Source organism: Sminthopsis crassicaudata, chromosome 3 (genome assembly GCF_048593235.1).
Source record: "Sminthopsis crassicaudata isolate SCR6 chromosome 3, ASM4859323v1, whole genome shotgun sequence".
Lineage (NCBI taxonomy): Eukaryota > Metazoa > Chordata > Mammalia > Dasyuromorphia > Dasyuridae > Sminthopsis > Sminthopsis crassicaudata.
In genome coordinates, this window is record NC_133619.1 from 559,519,277 (window position 1) to 559,541,142 (window position 21,866).

The window sequence follows — 21,866 nt, forward strand, 5'->3', positions numbered from 1 at the left end:
TTCTCATGAACTTCTTTAATCACTGTGTTCCTGGATTGCTGCAGATTTGTCCTATTTCAAGTCTGTCCTTCTAAAATGCAATCAGATAACATTGTCAGATTATTATTTCCCAAATACTTCTTTTATTTTGCTATTCTCCTACTCATAAAGCTTGAATGGTGCCTTATTTCATTTTTCAAAAATGATAATTTTCTTTTCCTCACAATTAAGGACACATATAATTTTGTTGCCACTCTACCCGCACCCCTTTGGTGGCATCATCATCATCATCATCATCATCATCATCATCATCATCATCACACCTTACATGTAACCTTAATTCTCAGATGATTTTTCCCCATAATCACCATCTGAGGCATATATATATATATATATATATATATATATATATCTACACATATATATATATGTAGATATATATATATATATTTAAGATTTGATAGTTACATACAAAACATTCTACTTTCTTCATCTTGTTCCTCCCAAAAATCTTGTGATATAGAAACCATTATTATCTGTATATTACAACTAAAGAAACTGAAGAAGAGAAAGTGTAAGGACTTACCTGGAGATACACAGGTAGCAAATTGTTTAAAGTGAAATCTGAACCTATATATATTTTTTTCTGCCTGATCCCAAACTTGCAAATCTAGTACGTTTTTTCAGCTGGAAATTAATTTCACTTCTGAAACCATGATCAGTCTTTCATTTCCAACACAGGATACTAGGTCTTGCTGTGCATACAACATTAGACTTGAAATGTGAAAGAGCTAAGTTCAATCTCACCTCAAAAAAAATGACTACTTGCATTACACCAGGGAAATCTCTTAATTTCTTTTAACTTCAGTTTGAGCATGAGGGAAATAATCACACCTGTCTCCCAGGATTTTTGTGAAGATCAAATGCGATAACATATATAAAATGCTTTGAAAACCTTAAAATTCTATATAAATGTTACTATTAACATATCTGCACCTGATCTCTGCATATATAGTTCTACAAATTATCTCAGATAGAAATCACAGTCTTAGATATGACCAAAGTTGGATATTGCATAGTTTTTTTTTTAGAGCATAATGAATGGGAGAAGTTTTATTGATTTCTCAATCACAAAATTTGACTTTATGTTAAAGCCTTAAAACCTCACACACTGCAGAAAAGTGCAGACACTAAATGTATATTTTGCCACCTGCAATGCAAAAAAATCATTCAATAAGGGTATTTTAAAATGAAAGATTAAAAATGAATTAAAATCTAAAAAAAAACCTTATCTTAAAATAAGTTTGTAAGAAAAAAGAGAAAAATAATTTCACAAAAGATATTTACAAACATGAAACAACATGTCTTAATTTGGTGTAGTTTATTACATTTAAGTTTTTTTATTGACAGAAGAAAGAATATCCAACTAAAATCACTTAAAAAAACCCCCAAAAATACAACAAATTAAGGACTCTAAGAATATAAAGATTCCTTAATTTGTTGGGGTTTTTTTGTATAGTTTATACAAACATGTACAATATACAAATACAAATATAATATATTGTAAATAGAGAGTAAAGTCAGAAACTAAGCTAAATTTTCTCAACATTTCCTTTTAAACATCTTTAAAATTATGTTTTAAATCAAATTTCAAAGTGACAAAACTAATAAAAAGTGAAAGGCTTCCTTTCAGGAGCAGCTCATAGACTAGGAAAGTGGATTTATTTTATAGAATTTTTTAATTTTTTAATTTTTATTTTCTAGAATTATTTTCTAAATGAAGGAATGAGGAAATCAGTACTGACTCACTTGCCTAGCATCACATAACTAATAAGTGTCCAAGTTTGGGCTTGACCTTAGGTCCCTTTAACTTCAGGCTACTCACTGTGCCACTTAGCTTGCCTTGGAGGTTGAACTAAATATTCTCTAAGAATTTTTTTTTTTATTTGTGACCCTATTAGAATTTTGAGGCAAGATCAACAGATAGTAAGCATCAGAGATGGGATTTCAGGCTAGGTCCTCTAACTCTAATGTGGGTGTTTTTAATCAGTGAACCTGCTTTTTATTAAATTAGTAGAATATCCTCCTTGAAGAGAGGGAGTATTCATTTTTAAACAAAAGTATATCCTTAATGGAGAATATAGTGATTGTTAGAGTATTTTCCTTAATAAAATGTTCATCTAGAAAATGAGATAGAGAAGGAAATGACAAATGCAGCATCTTTGCCACAAAAATCCAAGTGAAGTCAGTCAATTATGACTGAATTCCTGAACAACAAAATTCAACTTTTCATTTAAAAAATAAAAACATAGAGGCTTAGTGAAGTTTAATGACTTGCTCAATATCAGTGTGTAACAGAATTGCAGAAGTGGAATAGAAAACCAAGATTTTTGACATCGCATCATATCATGGTGACTATACCTGAACATTTAAAATAAATGCTTCAGCTTGCCCACCCCACCCTTATCCCCAGGATATTCCTGGTAGCTGATGCCAATTCACAGATCTCAAAATAATATCATGAGTTTAATTTTATCAGTGGCAAGGAGTCAGGAATATGAGATAAAATTTAGATATCAGAACATTCAAACTTTAGGTTTTTATCTCTCTGCTGCTTCAGAAACAAAAGATGGAATAAGCTATTTTATTTAAAAGATTGACACATTCCCAAGCACAGCATGACCTCAGAGAGGTAAAAGGAATCATTCAGAGGGGATCATTCAAAAGGGAACAAGTGAAGTGGCAGAATATCTAGGACAGATTTTAAAGAATCACATACAAAGAAGTGAGGTTAAATTTTACTTCACATGAAATATCTATTTAATTATATCTCAAAAGATTTTATCTTTTAGCTCTGCACTCTTCCCTTGCCACATAAAAATAAAACACAGCTATTTTAAACTCTGCTTAGTAATTTTCATGGACTTTCATAATTGTATTTATTTTATTTTTGGGAGGAGAAATGCTTCAGAGACTTAAAATAATTTGCTTGGAAGTTAGCCTAATTTTCCAACATATTGGGTTTCAAAATGCCTTGATCAGGGATATAGTATCATCAAATATCATAGCTAGGACTGACTGACTGAGAGGTCAGGAATTTATCTCTTATCTGTGCTAGTCATCCTAAAACAAAGAAAATCATTTATCCAGCAGAATGGCATATCAACTAAGAAAGATCATAGGGTTACTGTGATATAAACTTTGCAAATATTTGGCATTATAATTATTATTATCATTTTTTTCAATTTGGATCTGCAATTTCACCAATTGTAATGAAGACTTGTGGTAGAAATTTCAAGCATTGATGAAAATAGGTCACTTATTGTAATTTATAGACATAGAGATATCTTGCCACTGGACCCAGAGTGAATTGTCTGAATGAATTAAAAAAAATTAGAGAACTTCTGAACTGGTTGTATAGGATCTATGACTAAAAAATACCACTCAAACTTCAAGCTTTTCGCTTATCAAATTATTTCCCTTAATGTGACAAACATTTACAAAGGATTTACAAACGACAGTGTGCTAGGACTGAGGATTCATAGACAAAAAGAATGAAAAATCTCTACCCTCAATAAGATGGGGGACACAATACAATCAATCACTTGCCAGCCTTCTTTAAGGTCTTACTATGTGTGAAACACTCTGCTAAATTCTGGAAATGAGAAAAAACCATCCCTGTTCTCAAGGACCTTTCATTCCAAGTGAATGCATTGGGGAAAAGGGAGAGAGAGGGGACAGGTAATAGGTCATGCATGTACATAAGTATGGGCTTAAAGAGTTTCAATGTTTTCAAAGAGAAGAAAGGGGAACCTCAGCTGATCTTTGAAAGAAGACAAAATTCTGACAATTGGAAATGAGGGGGTGTGATAACAGGTATGACAAATACATTTGCCAATCAAAGAATCATAGAATATCAGAAAAAAGGGAGGCTTAAAAAACAGTTTCAGAAATCTCTTGCCTTTAGATAAAGGTAAAGTGGTTGTCCCTAGGTCATAGATCTCATTAGTGGAAAAAAAATAGTGTTATTATTATCCTCATTTTAGAGAGGAAGAAAAGATCTGTAGAAAGAGGAAAGGTAGGTTACCTGATTAAGCTCAGAGTCACTTTTCCTTTTTTATATGCCCAATTTATCTTCCCTGGAGAAAGAAAGCCCACCTCTCAAGCTTCATTGAAGCATAGAGGTGACCCTGGGGGTCTCAAATGCTGTACTCACATAGTAACAACTATCTGGAAAAGTTTTGAATGTTGGGAGAAGTGTTTTGTGTATTTTTAAACACTAAAGAAATATGAATGATTTTAAAAACATGAACATAGTGAGAATATCTTTGAATTAAAATTATTTTTAGTTTAAACAATTTTTCATTTGTAATGAAATTTATGCCAAATTAATAAATTGCTTATTAATAAGCCCTCTATTAGTAGAGGGATTAACTTAAATATTGGTATGGGTTAGATAAGAGTTATAAGTGACTTTATCAAATGATAAAAGATGTCTTTCATGGTTCTGGGTTGGTGAGGGGAATGTAGCGAGTCCTATTATATAACTATTATGCAAATATATTCAATATTAAATACAATGGAAACTTCAAAATATCCTCCAGAAAACATTTTCTTATCTTCCTGGTAATCTGGCCAGTAGGGACCTAAAGATATCAGTTTACAGAATAGAGTAGTATGGTTTCAAATCTATGAACCCTTATCAGTCTGGATGCTATTAGGAGATGAGAACTCCTTTTTTTTTTTCTTTTTTTAAAGTAGGTTAAAGAATGAAGAAATTAGGAACCTTTCATCCTAATAAAATAATAACTGCCAACTACTTTAATAATTTTCATATTATAGCTTATTTTATTACAATAAACTTGAAAGGTTGATACTAGTATTATTTTCATTTGACCAAGTCTGAGAGAAAGTGAATCACTTGTCCAGAATTTTTAAAAAAGCTAAAAATGATCTGATCTTGGATAGATTTTCCTGTCTCTAAACATTGTGCTTTACCCACTATATCATGTTGATATGGATAGGGACTGAAGGAATTTTTGATTTCACTGGTCTAAGGTATTTGCAAAACTAAGATTGCAAAACTCCTCTGAATAGTGTAAGTTCTATGGAGTAGCTTCTCTATAATGTATAGTCTTAGACAATTCCAAAAGACTCATGAAGACTATTGAGTTTGAATGCAGATCAAAATATGCTGTTTTTACTTTTTTTTTCTTTCTCTAGGTTTTTCTCTTTTGTTTTAGTTCTTTTTTCAGAGCATGACTAATGTGGAAATATGTTTAACATGATTGTATATGTGTGGTCTGTATTAGATTCTTTGCTATCTGAGGAGGAAGGAATAAAGGAAGGGAAGAAAAAAAAACAAATTCAAAATCTTATAAAAATGAATGTTGAAAATAATTGGAAAATACTATTGAAAGGGAAAAAATAAATTGTAAGCAAAATTTAAAAGGCTAAAAAATCATAGTCTTAAATGTTTGTCTAGCCTAACAAAAGTTTTAATGAGAATTGAATCATGGTCCTTCTAAGTTCAAAGTAAGTTTTCTCTAATTCTAATGGCAATCCTAACTCTCTCACTACTTAGTTCTCTGTACTCTGAAGTAAAGCCACTTAATAATTTTTGTTGTTGTTCTTGTTGTTTTAAATAGTACTTGAAGCAATTTGTTCATGATTCTTTATGTTCAGTGATGATTTTTTCTAATATTTACTAGGTTGCCTAATTCCAGATGGGAACAAGCTCAGAAGAGTTCTAGAGATACCATGTTGTAGTGGAAATCATATTGGATAATTTGGGAGACAGTGGCTTGAACAATAAATACATTATTTCATGGACATTGCAAACAAAAAACAAAAAACAAAAACAAAAACAAAATATGTACAAAAAGGAGAGAATGATTATAATTTCTTAAATTAAAATGGGTTTTCCCTAGATTGCCTCTGAAGGTTTTTCCAAAATAGTGACTTCATACTATAGCATTCTACTGTGATCTCCAAAGTCCTATCTATATAGTTTTCTGTTGATCTGCTCTTATAAATTAATAGAATAAAAGGAGATTTCTAGATAAAAGCTTTAAAATTTTTTTGTTTTCAATGAGCTATATCTACTCATGCTTTATTTTGAGCTGTCTAATCTATACATACAACCTACTTCAAATACCTTGAGTGAGTTATAAACTGCATCAATTGACTTCTTTCAGCCAGTTAACTGAATCAAATAAGCAACTGAACCAAACCCTCTGAATATAATCTGCCTTAATTTCATTGCCAAAAGTCTTATAATCTAGAGGTCAAAGATGTGCACAATCTTATATATTTCCCCACATATTTCAGTGATTTATTATTCTCAAACATTAGTTCCATAGTAATAAAAAAAAGTCCAAATGAATTTAATTCCCAATCACAAATCATTCCCATAAATTACCTTCTTACTTTTTATTCGTAATCTAGGATATAAAACTATGATTTTATATACTATAAATTAATGCTATCCGCCAGTGAGGTATATCAACAAAAAAATTGCTGATGCGATCTTGGGCTGGGTAAGAGAAATCTTGTTGTTGTTCAGACATGTCCAATTCTTCATGACCCATTTAGGGTTTTCTTGGCAAAGGTACTAAAGTGGCTTTCCATTTCCTTCTCCAGCTTATTTTCTAGATGAGGTAACAGGGTTTTGGGCTAGATCAGTGGTGTCAAATCCAAATAAAAATGAACCCTGCCCCTTGCATATTGACAAATATTTAACATTATTTTTATTTTATTGAATTTTTTTTTATTTCATTAAACATTTATCAATTAGATTTTAATCTAGTTCAGACTGCCCTGGAGATATAATTTTATACCTCAGGACTAGATGATCTCTAAGCATCCCATCTAGTTCTGACAAATTTTGAAAATGTTTAATTGTTGATCTAAATTCTATTTAGCCATTAAACTTTTATTAACCATTTAATATATATGTATATATATACATACATATACATATGCATTTACAGACATCTATCCATGACATGTTATGCATATTGAGACCCTGGCATAATTCATAGAGAGCCAATTTGAGACCAAAAAGTCCAGGGTTCAGACACATACAAACTATGTAATCCTAAGCAAATTACTTATTTTCTCACTGTTCTAGAGAAATTTCTAAGACTCTATTTAAATTGTAGATAAAATAATGATCTACATTGGTAGAGAGATTTTCCTCATCAGGGAGTTGCAAATATTAATGACAATCGCAGTTCCAATCCCTAAACTTATCCTTATTGTTATGTGTATGTGCTTGAATGCACACACACACACACACACACACACACACACACACACACATATATATGAATGCATCGTGCATATGATTACATATACATGTATATATATATGTATACACATATGTATATAAATGCATGCATGTATATATACACACACACATACATGCCCTTCTCCCCAAATACTTCTTTTTAAATATATTTAAATGTTTCTCTTGATCTCTTTTCATGTGATCATGTGATTATATGATTTTGGATAAGGCACAACATTTCTTGCTTCCAGTATTTTTATGTGTAATAGATGGACATTGTACTACATGGAATCCCAGTTCCAAATCCTATGATTGTTAGAACATCAGTACCATAGCCTATATATGGCATATAATACACTCACAATATACCTATATGGATATAAATATTGTCATTGCCAAGGTTTTAGCATCTTTGCCCCAACTTTGGCAGGCTAGATTTTCCAGTTCAGAATTCCAACCATTCTTAGTCACATTTGATATCCACAGATGGTCCCTTGGCTGCCTCTAAATAAGTCCATTTGTTAGGCAAATATCATGCACAATCTGTTGCTTGGTTGCTTTTTGGAAGATTCCTGGGTGCCAGATGAGTATGGGTATGGAAGGGCAGCCTGCACAGAGCTTAGATCCCTTTCTTGGGAACAATGTCTTGACACTAATGAAGAACTGGCACCAAAAAACTGCATGCATGCTTAGTGACACTTGTTGAAACTCACCTGCCAATAAGTCTGTTCCCTGGAGAGCTTAGGAGTTAGTTCCAGCAGCTTTGTTGTGTGACAGCAGGTGACTAGGAATCACATTAACACAGCCTTGGTTTAAGATGACATGACTTTCAAAATCTTCCTTATCATTTACCTCTCCTGGAAAACACTTTGTACTGACAGTCTTTCAATTACTAATTATAGTAGCAGCAGTTGTCTTATTGTGAATAATAGGCATTGAGCTCATAGGGAATGTGAGTATGAATTTTTATTTATATATCCATATATTGACAGATGTCCCTTAAAATTCTATGATTTGCAAATATGTATGTGTATATACTTGTGCATCCTATACCTTGAAGTAGTGGATTCCTTGTCACTGGAAGTAATCAAGCAGAAACTGGATGCCCGTTTATGAGTGTATAATATCAATATCAACATCATTTTTTTTTTTGATTTGCCAGATTTTTTTCCCAAATATCAGCACAAAACAAGATCACAGAATTTGTTGCAGAATAGGACTTCAGAACTCATATTCCATTTCCTTCAGCAGCTAGAAGAAGAAACTGAATCCCATAATAGGGAAATTATATAAATTATATATATATATACATATATATATGTGTGTGTGTGTGTGAGTGTATGCATGTGTGTGTATATATAAATAATGTAATATATATATATGTATATATATAAATATATATAAAATGTAATGAGGAACAGGATGGGAATTTTAATAAAAATTGATCACAAATCTGCATTGTATATAACCTGAGACAGGCTTATAATTGTTCCACTTATACTGTTTATTTTTAAAGGTATTTCATTAGGGAGATCCTCTGGTGAACAGATAGCCTATATTTAAACTGATGCAGTAATATTTTGCTTCATAATCATATACTGGGAATGCAATATCCTTCTTAGTAAAATTAATAACAATACTTGATATTTCTATTCTTTGATGCATTTGTAAGTGTGATTTTATTTGAGATCCAGAATATTCCTCTGATGCCCTCATATGCAACTGGTGGTATAGTAGATAGGACACTTCATCAGGAGGCAGGAAGATTTGAGTTTACTAATTGTGGGATGCTAGGAAATTCTTTAACTTCTGTTTGCCTCAGTTTCTTTAACTATAAAATCTGGAAATTAAAAGCACCCAGTCTATAATGTTCTGGTTAGCTTTCTGGAGATCTTTGGACCAGCCTTTGTTTCAGCTGAGTAATCACCACATGAATAGCCTGAGATAATGTCCAAAAGTCTTTATTGTCTCCTTCACAGTCTGTCTCCTTGCCTGGGGCTCAGCTAGATTTCTGAAGGCCCTTCAGATGGGCCTTGGTCTTAGTGGGGAAAGCAAGAGGACAGGCCAGCCACCACAAGACTGATGAAGATGTAATGTCTCTCTGAGTCTGAGAGCTTGAGCTCCAGCCTCTGTCTTCTCTGAGTCTGTCTCTGGCTGAGTTTGTCCCAGTTTATATTCTCTATTACAATTACATCATTACAGTATACTGAGTATAAACCAATCATTATGTCACTAGGGCAATCCTGAACTAGAGAACTCACTTGGTAACCTAGATAACCATTGTCTTATCAATTCCACTGAGTTAATATCTTGTTCTAAATCAATCATACTGAGCCTTAAGTATATTTCTCCAAAGTTCCTGCCCTTTACACCAGTCCACAAAGTTTTTGTTTTGGTCAAATGAGATAGTATTTGTAAAGTGATTAGCAAAGTGCCTGGAATGTAGTAAGCATTTAATTAATACTTGCCCCTACTTTACATAAAGGAAGATATCCCCATTTTACTTATAAGAAAACTAGAGTTTAGAAAGATTAAATAATTTAAACAAGGTAACAAAATGAATTAACTAGTATAATGTTCAAATTAAGAAATTAGATTCCAAAGTAGATTAATAAGTATTTGTTGAATGAAATTTAATATTCAATTGTATGTCTGTTCTCATCACACTGCCTCTCAGAGATCAAAAAGAGATCCTACCTGTCCAATCCACTTATTTGAGAAGAAACTGAGTCAGTTCATTTTCTTTTAGCCAGCTTTAATTATTTTAATATTTTCCCTTGCATCAAACCTGAATTTACTTCACTGTAACTTAAAGCAAAAGAAAACAATAAAATAAACATCTTTTTTTTTATGTTTAAGCAGAAAGTTCAATTTCTCTTCCACACAGTCCTTGTAACATTTGTAGATCTTCTCTCTTCTCCAGAGCAAATATCTCCTTGTCTTCCAATAAGTATATGTATAATAATATATCAATATCATATACAAATGTGTATGGTGGATATGTATGTTTGCACCACATCATGTTTTTGTGTTTTTTTTAATTCTATTCATCTACTGATAAAAGGAGTTAGAATTAGAAAAAAAAAATATATATATATATTCATGTATACATACACACACTTACATATGGATTTGAGTTTTGAGCCTTGTACCATTTCGGTAATCATTTTTTAGATAAACTCAAGTTTTTAAAAGAGAATCCCAGAAGGCATTGCTCAGAAATATATATCATATTCTAGGTAAGGTGTAAAGAAAGCAGGGCACAGAGCATTTCCCTATGTCAGCTACTGTTAGCATGGAAAAAGTGACAAAGTTCTGTGATTTTGAGTAAGTCATTTAGACATTATAATCCTCAGTTTCATTTCCTATAAAATAGTGATACTAATAACTAAAGTACGTACCTCATAAAGTTGTTTTAACAATTAATAAGATAATCTCATGTAAAGCACTCCACAGTCATTTAGGGGTTATATAAATACACAGCTATTATTTAATCAATGTTTTTATTATGCTATATTCTTATTCATGCATTTTTATTCCCTTGGCTGTCAGGAGTAACTCCCCACAAGAAAATCAACTTTTATATATTAAGAAAAACTCCCAATTACCAACAATAGCACTCTGACATTCTGGTTTAAAGAGGAAAATCCTGTTGAATCCAATTCAATTCTACAAATATTGATTAAATATTCTGTCAATGATATCACTTCCTTTTCTATACTGATGCCAAGCTAAACGTTAGGGGATTACCAAGGAATGGGTGATTGAAAATAAGAACTGAAAAGGGTTAAGTATTCGTACATTTTCTTTTACATTAGTAAATCTTAGGTTGAGGGCAGGGAAGCTATTTAAAAATTCATTTTTGTAATTATCTCTTTTTTTTTTTTGTTTTTTTTTTGTTTTGTTTGTTTGTTTGTTTCTGAGGCTGGGGTTGAGTGCCTTGCCCAGGGTCACACAGCTAGGAAGTGTTAAGTGTCTGAGACCAAATTTGAACTCGGGTCCTCCTGACTTCAGGGCTGGTGTTCTATCCACTGCACCACCTAGCTGCCCCTATAATTATCTCTTAAAGAAATGTGAGAAACATGGCCATTCAGATGCCAATATGGTATTTGGCTCCTACCCTGGACTTCCTCCTGCCTTGGATCTAAATTATTTCTCTCATAGTCACATAGATTTAGTAATCATTATTGCTAGAAAGGATCTTAAAAATCAGACAATCCAAAACTCTATTTCTGATATTTTCACAATTCAGGGAAAGCCCACATGTTATACACAGATCAGTACCACAAACTGGAAACCAGTCAGAACATTATGTAAAAGGAAGAAATATTAGTACTTGAATTGTTAACTGATGAAATGGATGAGCTATTGACCTTTATTTATGTGCTCACATAATACATATCAACATAGAAACACATCTACACAATACATGCATGCACACAATATACATATGCATGCACACAATATACATATGTATACACACATATATACACATGAATGTTTATACAATTTATTAAAGGCGCACATTGTGGCACCTTATCATTTTTTTTTTATTCTATTCACTGACAGAGTGAGTTAGAGTCAAAACACAGAATGAGACATATATTTATGGACATGGATGATGATTTTGCTTTGATTGATTACATATTTGTTACGATTGTTTTTTAATGTGGGAGAGGGAGATAAAATGCTTATTAATTAAAAATAAAATTAACTGTAATTTTAAAAAGGAAAGCCAATGCAAAAGCATCTTGCTGGAACTTGACATTTTTGGTATACCTCCCCCTCTGCTTTCCTCTTCCTGCTTAGAGGGAAAATAGATTTAAAATGGGAGAGAATGAACACAACTCATCCATGTACAGCTGCTGTAGGGAAATGCTTGGTTTTCATTTGCAGTTACTGCTGAGCTATGCTTGCCTAGGGAAAAAAAAAAAAAAGCAAGTCTGTCAAATACACAGCTTTCCACTTGATAACTAAGTGTCAGAAGATTGGGATGCTGTAGAGCTGAAGGGAAGAGAAGCAGGTGCTATCATTTGCAAAGCAAGATTCCCCACTTGCATCTCACTATTATGGGGGCAGCTGTGAATTTTTATAGGATTAAAGGCTTAATGATGGAAGGAACCATAGAAACCAAAGAGTTCATTTCCCACCGTTCTTTCATAGAGGAGGAACTGAGGCCTTATCATCCCGGGAAGATAAATAATTTGCTCAGGGTCACACAGTATAACTGAGGTGAGATAGAAATATAGGTGTTCTTCACTCCAAATCAAATAATGTATTTGTTATGCTCCCTCTAAAAAGGGAATGATTAATGGTCATTTTGCAAAGTTTAAAGAAGTAAGAAGAAGGCTGCTTTTTGTAGAGAGGAAGCCTTTGAAAAATGAGCTCTAGAGCATGGAAGGAGAGAGGGTATTTGTGGTAGTTAAAACATGGGATGTTATCTTATTATAAAGAAGAGAACCAGCATGAGAAAGTAGGGGGGCAGGGAATCTAGGGTTCCATTAGTCTCCTGTTGCCTCTAAGATTAGGATGGCATTTGTGTTGATTTGAAATTTGTGGGTATAGAGCACAAATCTAGTTTTGTTAGTACTAGCCAAATAGAAAATTTGGGTAGGTTCTCTAGCTTTTATTATTGTCTTTTTACTTATGATCAAACTGAGGTTTAGAAAAGCAAAATTATTTGCCTGACAAACCTAAAGATAGGAGTCCACAGGCCTGTACTTTAAATCCTTTGGGAAACTAATGTTTTCACTGGGTTTCCTTTTCACAATTCCTTGCGCTTTGTAAATATCCCATTTTTACCATTCACTGTGTATTTTCCCAGTACTCACTTTCTAAAGCCCTTCTCTTCACTTTCTATCTATTTATATTTATATTTGTTTCTTTCCTTTGTTTCTAGCTCTACACCTCAAAGAGGCTAAGAAATAACTTAGCATTGATGTAAATATGTTGGAGTGTTTTAGTAATGTTTCACATTATATTTAATGCTTTACAATTCCCAGCACCTTCACAACAATATATAAATAATAACTCCCCTTTAACATTGAGGAAATTGAAACTGAGGGAGGTAAAATAATTTACTTAAGATTATATTTGACAAAGAAGTGGACTAACTAGAATTCCAGCCTAAATTCTTTGACTTTAATAATGTGAGGATTTAAATTTGTGTGAAAAAGAAGGCAGGAAGGAGGAAATTGGCTTTTTAGATGCTTTCTTGAGTATAGTTGTCCTTATTGGCTCCTCAAAAACAGGAGTTCTAATCAAGAAAAAAATCAGATTGGTTGCCAGTCACTGAGCAAGTCTTTAAACCTACTTCAGTGGCATTTTTTGTATCTATATCTTTTCCCTTATTTCATAGACCTCAATTGAAGTTCAAATACTGATTTATCTGTCCATCTTGACATTCCATTAACTCTTGTCTGTACTATGCATATGATCTCCTAACAGTTTCTCACTATTCAAGGCTCTCCTTACTCTAAAGCAAATTCCACATAGTAGGCCAAATGACCAAATGATGTTCTTAAAGCAAAATTTTCCATTTTCCATAGCATATTTTCTTTCTTTTTATTAATTTTATAATTATAACATTTTTTGAGAGTACATATGCATAGGTAATTTTTTTACAACATTATCCCTTGTACTCCTTCTGTTCAAAATTTCCCTTCCTTCCCTCTACCCCCTCCCCTAGATGGCAGGCATTCCCATACATATTAAATATGTTATAGTATATCCTAGGTACAATATATATGTGGAGAACCAAATTTTGTTTTGTTGCAAAGGAAGAATTGGATTCGGAAGGTAAAAATAACCTGGGGAGAAAAACAAAAAAAATGCTCTCAGTTTACACTCATTTCCCAGTGTTCTTCTCTGGGTGTAGCTGATTCTGTCCATCATTGATCAATTGGAATTGAATTAGCTCTTCTCTATGTTGAAGATATCCACTTCCATCAGAATATATTCTCACATAGTATTGTTGTTGAAGTGTATAATGATCTCCTAGTTCTGCTCATTTTACTCAGCATCAATTGATGTAAGTCTCTCTAAGCCTCTCTGTATTCATCCTGTTTGTCATTTCTTACAGAACAATAACATTCCATAACATTCATATACCATAATTTACCCAACCATTCTCCAATTGATGGGCATCCATTCATTTTCCAGTTTCTAGCCACTACAAAAAGGGCTGCCACAAACATTTTGGCACAAACAGGTCCCTTTCCCTGCTTTAGTATTACCTTGGGAGATAAGCCCAGTAGTAACACTGCTGGATCAAAGGGTATGCACAGTTTGATAACTTTTGGGACATAATTCCAGATTGCTCTCCAGAATGATTGGATTCTTTCACAACTCCACCAACAATGTATTTCACTCCTAAATTCAATCAGCTTTTAGATTTTGTCATTTCTGCTTCCACAAAACGTGTCAATTGCATTCCTTTCTCACCAATCACATGATTTTTGTTTATACCCTCAACACTTCTTTCCTTGAGAGTAGAGATTCATTCTTTGTAATATTCCCAGTACTTAGAACAATGCCTGATACAGGTATTGTTTGATTTATTAATTGAGGGATTTTTTGATTTATTATTTGAATGACTTTCTTGTCTTATCTCTTCCCCCTTCTATTCATCACATAGCTGCCAAAGTAATTTTCCTTAAGTACAGTTCTGACCATACATCCCTTCCACTTAATAAACTGTAGTGATTCAATGTTTCTCCAGGATCAAATATAAACTTTTCAATTTGACTTTATAAAGCCCCTCACAACCTGACCTCCATATATTCTTTCATCTATATCATACATTTACTCTTCTTTCCACACTCTATACTCCAATGAAAATGGCCTCCCCTCCATTCTTCACACACAACACTTATCTCCCATGTCCATTGCTTTGCATTGGCTTTATCTCATAAATGAAATGTACTCTGTCTTCATTTCTGCCAAATACTGTAGAATTCCTCTGTTTCTTCAAGACCTATGCAGCAAGGATCACCTTCTATGTGAAGTCTTTCCGAGTCCCTCAACTGTTAATGGCCTCCCTCCCTCATTATCTTACAATTTAACTTCTTTATATTTATTCTTAATGATTTTAATATAGATTTATATGTGTGTAGACATATACATACATACATATATAACCAATAGAATATATATTCCTTGAGAGCATGGGCTCTTCCTCTTTTTTTATCTTTGTATGATCTATTATAGGTCTTTAATGAATATTTGTTATTTGATTAAGTGATCAGCTGTCAACTGGGTTACTTTAGAAAGTATGCATCCAAGATGGTTCACCAAAGGAAAAAAATGGAGTAAATAGGAACAGTACTCTTATCAATTCAATTAATCAATTTAATTATCAAACAATATCTTACAATATTAAAACTGGCCTCCCACATTATTCATTGCAATTGGTACTTATTCTTACATAACCATGCTATCTAATGGAACATAATCCAAACTAGTTGTTCTGTAGTGATACACATACTCAAGATTTAGAATAATCTAGGAAAGCTTTAGACGATTCAATATTCCCTGGTCACTTTACTATGATGCTAACTTGAACCTCTTTTCTATTTCAGAATTGGTCCTAAAATATATACATTGACTTATCTTTATTTTCTTTCTCCTTAAGGATCTCAAAAGTTTTAGCCATGATCTTTGTTTGCTCAAACATGCAAACCTCAATACTGTGACTTCTCCGGAGAGAAGTTCATTTATATCTGTGTTCACATTGAATAGTTATATTCTCTAAACAAGATGCTAAGTTTTATGAGGTCAAGATGATAAAAAAGAAACATTCTTCTATTGCCTATAATATCTAGAAAATGTTATTTGTGCTGAGAATACTTCTAATACATGGATATTCTAATAATACTTATAATCTCATGATCTGAATCATCCCTATGTCAATTCACATCTTGACCCATTTATATCTCATGAAACTTGTACCAATTCATCGATAAATCCAACACAGGGCCCTCAATTTAAAGAAAAAAAATTAATAATCATTCAAAGAGTCTGTTGTCAGTCTTGGATAGAAGAGGCAGCCCTTTTGAAACACCAGTCTCTCTTGCACTCCAGATTCTTTTTTTTTTTTTTAAACTCTCTTTCAGTTGCCCATGGTTTTCATCCCTCATCCCATCCCTAATCTTTTATTGACTCTTTTTCCATTCCCTGTTACATCTGCAAATTTCTTCTATTCTTAAAAAAATATTCACCGTACTTTGTCATTTCCTCAGGTCACCCTATATTAGCTGCTTATGATCTCTTTACCAAACAGCTATAATATCTATTATTTTGGTAATCATGTTCCTCCAGTCCCCACCTCTCCCCCACTCTATTCTCTTTATAGTTACTAGGAAGAACCTCTGAGGCCATCATCGTCTACCTTTCCTTACTTTCACAATCATATATACCTAAAAGCAGCCTTCTTCACCCTACTTCTATTTACTCTCCACCCACTAACTTTTTTTGTTTTTTCTTTGTGAAATCTTTATTAGGTAAGGAGGCAAGGTGGCAAGATCAGTGCAGTCCTTCTTGGCAGAAGCCTTCATCATGGCAGCTAGGACATTGTTGAGCTTCTCTCTCTTCCTCTTGGGCAGCATGTGAGTTCCCGTACTTTTTTGATTAACTTAAAGGCTCTTTTATCTTTGGAGACATTTGACAATTCCATAGCCTACTTCTTATAAGGACCAAGCCCACAACCTCCTGGATCATATCTCTTATACTTGATGTGTTTGGTCAAGCGCCCACAGCAATGACAGTGTTGCAACTTCAAAACATTTATGGTAACTTTGTGGTCTTTGTTGAGGACCATCGCCATGGGGTGTTGGATGGCCATGGCTGTGGCACTATTGTAACCCCAATGGCAGCCATAGCAGAAGCCTACCATATGGTCTCTTATCTGTATGCTACAATACTGTCTGCTTTGGTCTCCTTACCTTTACTTTTTACATCTTCCATAGCTTCTGTTTTGGTCTCCTTATCTCTAGTCTTCTTTACATCTCCCAATCTATTCTTCACACAACTATTCCTAATTCTTATTACTAAATCATGGGATTTATTCCATTAAAAAAAAAAGTTTATTGGCCCCCTATTGATAGGCGTCATGACTGGAACAAGGGAATGACTGCAAAAAAACTAATATAATATAGAAATCCCCTATATAGTATTTACAATTTGACTCTCACATCCTCTACATTCCTCTATTGACTGATCTGCCCTTGTTTCTTTCTGAACACAATATTTCACTTTTCATCTCTTCAACTTTCATCAATTTTTTCCCTATGCCTTCATTGTTAATTTTCAAAATTCCCTTGGAATCTCTAACCCCCAGCTAAGTTTATCTCAAGTGCTGCCTCTTACCAAAAAAAAAAAAAAACAAAAAAACAAAAAAAAAGCCCACCTTTTTCCAGAATCTCCCCAACTCAAATTTTTAACTTACCAGAACACACAATAAAATTGCTTTGCATTTATTTATATGAACAAAATGTAGAGAGGTAACATTCCTATCCATCAGCAGTCCTTGGTTTCAACTCTAGTGAACATAATACTCCAGTGCCTAACTCCTTGGTGTTCTGCCACTATCCCAATTTCATCTTCCTTTTGTGGATGATATTCCTCTATTACATTGCAAACTCCTTGAGGGCAGTTGTTGCTGTTGTTTTTTTTTTTTTCCTCTTTAACATGAGAGTTTAATATATATCTGATATATAGTAAGAGCTTGAAAAAATATTTTTTGAATTGGATTGATTGTGCATCTTATTGCTTGCCAGTCACATGTGAAGTACTTTAGGGGAGAAACTGTTTTCATATTTGTTTTCCTATACTCAGTGTTTAGCATGACATGTAAGAAGAATAAAAACTTGTTGAATTAAGGAAAACTAGAATTTAATTTTGACCATTATTTTACTTCTACTTTTCAACATGTAAAGATGAACTATACAAGGCTAGTGTAAAATCTCAGATTTTAATACCTTTAATGTGGAATGTGATGGGTACCTTTGAATGAGTTAGTCAAATCAATAGTGGTTTAATTGATAGTGGTTACAAATTATGCTTTAGATTTTTAAGGTGGCAGTGGGTAATTTTAGAATTTTATTTCTTTGAAAGATAATAGACCTTTCATGTTGTATGAAATGTGAATCAGTTTGGGCTGAGATTTAGGATTTTATTTGTCTAGGTCACTATGGCATTAGAAAATGAAATCTCCAGGCAAAACCTTTAGAATTTCTATTCACTAAGTGCAGGCCTCATTTCCCTTTTAGAACAATGCATAATGAGAGGCAAGTCCATAAAACCAGATTAGGGGATAAAGTACCTTCCATTTTAGCCTAAATTAATCTTTGGTCATGTGTTTGAAACATTTAATAGCTGTTTCTCTGGCTTAATCCCTTTAGGTAAAATTTCTACCCAAAATATGTAGCTGTAAGTTGATAAAATATTATCTGGAAGTAGAAGACCCTGAGTGTTTTAATTCTCTGTCACTAATTTTACAAAACTGTTCTTTGCAACTTTTTAAGATTTGTATAACCATTAGTAATTTTATGTACCAGGCTCATTGTGGCATAAAATAGCAAAAGATTTCAATTGCCAACATTAGTCAAAGCACCAGAGAGATTCCCTATATATTTGGCAGATCTCTGAGAGTGTAGGTGGAGCATATAGGATAATCTTTCTATTTAAACTTAAATTTGTATGCAGTGAGTTGAGTTACTTAGTAACATAAAATTATAATTACATCCCCTGGTAATTAATGATCTTCAAATACCTTCAAGAATAAGTTATACAATTTCTCAGATTCTTATTCATACCATTTCTACCTTCACATTCTTGATAAATCACTGTACAGAAACAGAATTTTAAAGATTCTTAACATGCTATTTTACAGTTCCTCTCTGGAGAAGCTGTTATAGCTTTGTTGTTGTTCAGTTATTCAGTTGTGTCCGAATCTTCATGACCCTGTTGACTGTCCTGTCCATGGAGTCTTCTTAGCAAACATATTATAGTGGTTTGTCATTTCCTTCTCAAATGAATTAAGACAAACAAACCTTAGTTGAATTTGAACACAAATCTTCCTGACTCCAGGTCCAGCATTCTATCCACTATGTTATATGTTGTGTGATAGCATAGAAGGAAGCCACTGAATTAGAAGTTTCCAATCCACAGAATAGCACAATGGAAAACATGCTGAATTTGTAGGGATCTGGATTCAAATCCTAACTCTTTTATTTACTATCCATGGGACTTATACTAAGTCACTTAATCCTTCAAATGCATGTCTGTTTTCCCATTTTGAAAAGTGTGAAATCCAGTTAAGGTAATCTCTAATGTCACTTCAAGATCCAAGTCTATGGTTCTATCAAAAGAAGTATGTACAGATACTATGAAAAAAAATTTTTAAGGTAAAATGGGATCATAACACCAAAACTTGGAGAAATTCAGTGTCATTAAAACAGTCTTCAAAATGTTGTAATAAGTATCTATTGTGTGAAAAATGTTGTTCTAACAATATCAGCAATGTCACTTAATATGTATGCCATCTGACTCAGAAATAATATTACTGCACATATATCCAGGAAAGTTGAGTTCAGAGAGAAAATGTATGTGTAGAGAAATATTTAAGCAGTATTTTTGTGGTAGTATTTGTGGGAAATAAAATGGTAATGACAAATGACTGAACTAAATATAGTTTATGGTTGTAAATTTGTGTTATTATGCCTCAAGAAAAGACAAATATGAAGAATTTAGAGAATTGCAGTAAAACATATAAACTGATGCAAAATAAAACAAAATGTAGTAAAGCAAACACACACACACATACACACACATACACACCAAAAAAAATTCACACAATTATTACCACAGTATAAAAGAAATGAAAATTGATTTTTTTTTAATCTATGCACTAACCAAACTTGACTTTGAACAATTGACAATGAAACATGATTCTCTCCTTTTGGTGAAGAGATATTAGCTTATAAATAGAGAATAAGACATCCATTGCGAGACATTGATAAGTTTGTTGATTGATTTTACTTAAATGCAATTCTTTTTTATAGTTTAGGATGATAGCACATTACTAGAAATGTATAAAAATAAAAAGGACATCATAATTGCATATGTTTGTATGTAATCATATATTGAAATATATATGTAATATGTTTAAAATCATATCTAAAACTAGAAATGATATTAAATGTTTATAATAGTAAGTCCATTGAGCCTATAGCTATACTAGAATGCCATGGTCAGGAAGGGGAATGTTAATTATCACATGATGTTAATTATCACATAAAAATTATTATATATTATGACAGAGAATAGGCAGTTTCTTTTTCTTCTTCACAGAAATATAAATGGTTGTTTCTCATATGTCTATAATTCTTTATAATTTACAAAGCACTTTATTCCCCAAACCTTGTGAATAGATAATGCAACAATTTTTATAACTTTACTTATGAGGAAGTTCAGATATAAAGAGAATAATTTGTTTGTCATTAAATGTCATGATCAGGCCTCAGACCCAACTTTAATGATGTTAAGTTCAATGTTTTATCCTTTCCATTATGCTACTATAAATCAGACTTGCAACTGGAGCAAGTGCACCTTCAACTAGGGAACTGAAATTTTAAAAGTGCATAACCTTGAAATAATTATTTTTAAAGATTGACAAGGGGTTGACAGCAGGTATTCCCTATTAACTGTCAAACTGAATGAGCCCAGAATGACAAATTAGCAAGATAGTTAAATACTATAGAAAGGTACATGATGGCTTATGAGCAACTAGAACAACTAATTCCTACTCCTACTCAACTGAATTTGCCTTTCTTATTTGTTATATTCTTCTTCTTCATGAATTAGAAAATTGATCTTTGGATGTGCCCCAGAAGCCAGATCTAAGCAATCACAAGAAAAAAAAAGTGGCTTTTTTATTCTAGGTATAAATTAGTATTAATATTGATATCTATAGACATAGATCTATTCTATAGCTTGAGATAGAAATAAAGATAGAGATGATAAAGATATTATCTTTTAATTTTCTTAACCTTGTTACATCCCATGTTATACAACTTCTTTGCTGAACCTCAGTCACATATGGAAATGGATGGTCACACACACCAGACTTCACCATTTCTGACAAGTATACTACTTAATTCATTAAAAATCTCTGACATTTTCCTATTTGATCATAACTTTCTGTCATTACAATTATCACTGTGTCACATCCTAAGCTTGTTCTTCACCATGTTTGAGATCCCCACACCTTTCAATCCCTAAATATTTTCTTCAGCCATTATCCCTGTTTTGATTTCATTCTTGATCCTCTGGTACCTCAATCTAATTATTTAGCCATTTAAACTCTACATTGTGTTTTGTTCTTCATTACCTTGTCCTATTTTTATCACAGACCTTCTCTTATTAAATTTCTATTTTGGATCATCCTCACCATCAACTTCCTCTGCTTCTATTTAGAAGTTTCTCTATAAAGCTGGAGAAATCTCATAACTATAATGACTGTGTACATTACAAATTAATGTTATCCAGCCTCAACTCTTTTCTCAGTGTTGAAAGGCAGTCCTTTTATTTTTCCCTA

General features: G+C 32.7%; 1 protein-coding gene and 1 pseudogene across 4 annotated transcripts in view; both read right to left on the bottom strand.

Moving 5' to 3' along the window:
- The window catches only part of GRM5 (glutamate metabotropic receptor 5), a 696,817-nt gene that overhangs the window by 280,340 nt on the left and 394,611 nt on the right, over positions 1 to 21,866 (bottom strand). The window lies entirely within an intron of this gene.
- On the bottom strand, positions 1,489 to 17,624 carry LOC141563490 (large ribosomal subunit protein eL36-like; annotated as a pseudogene).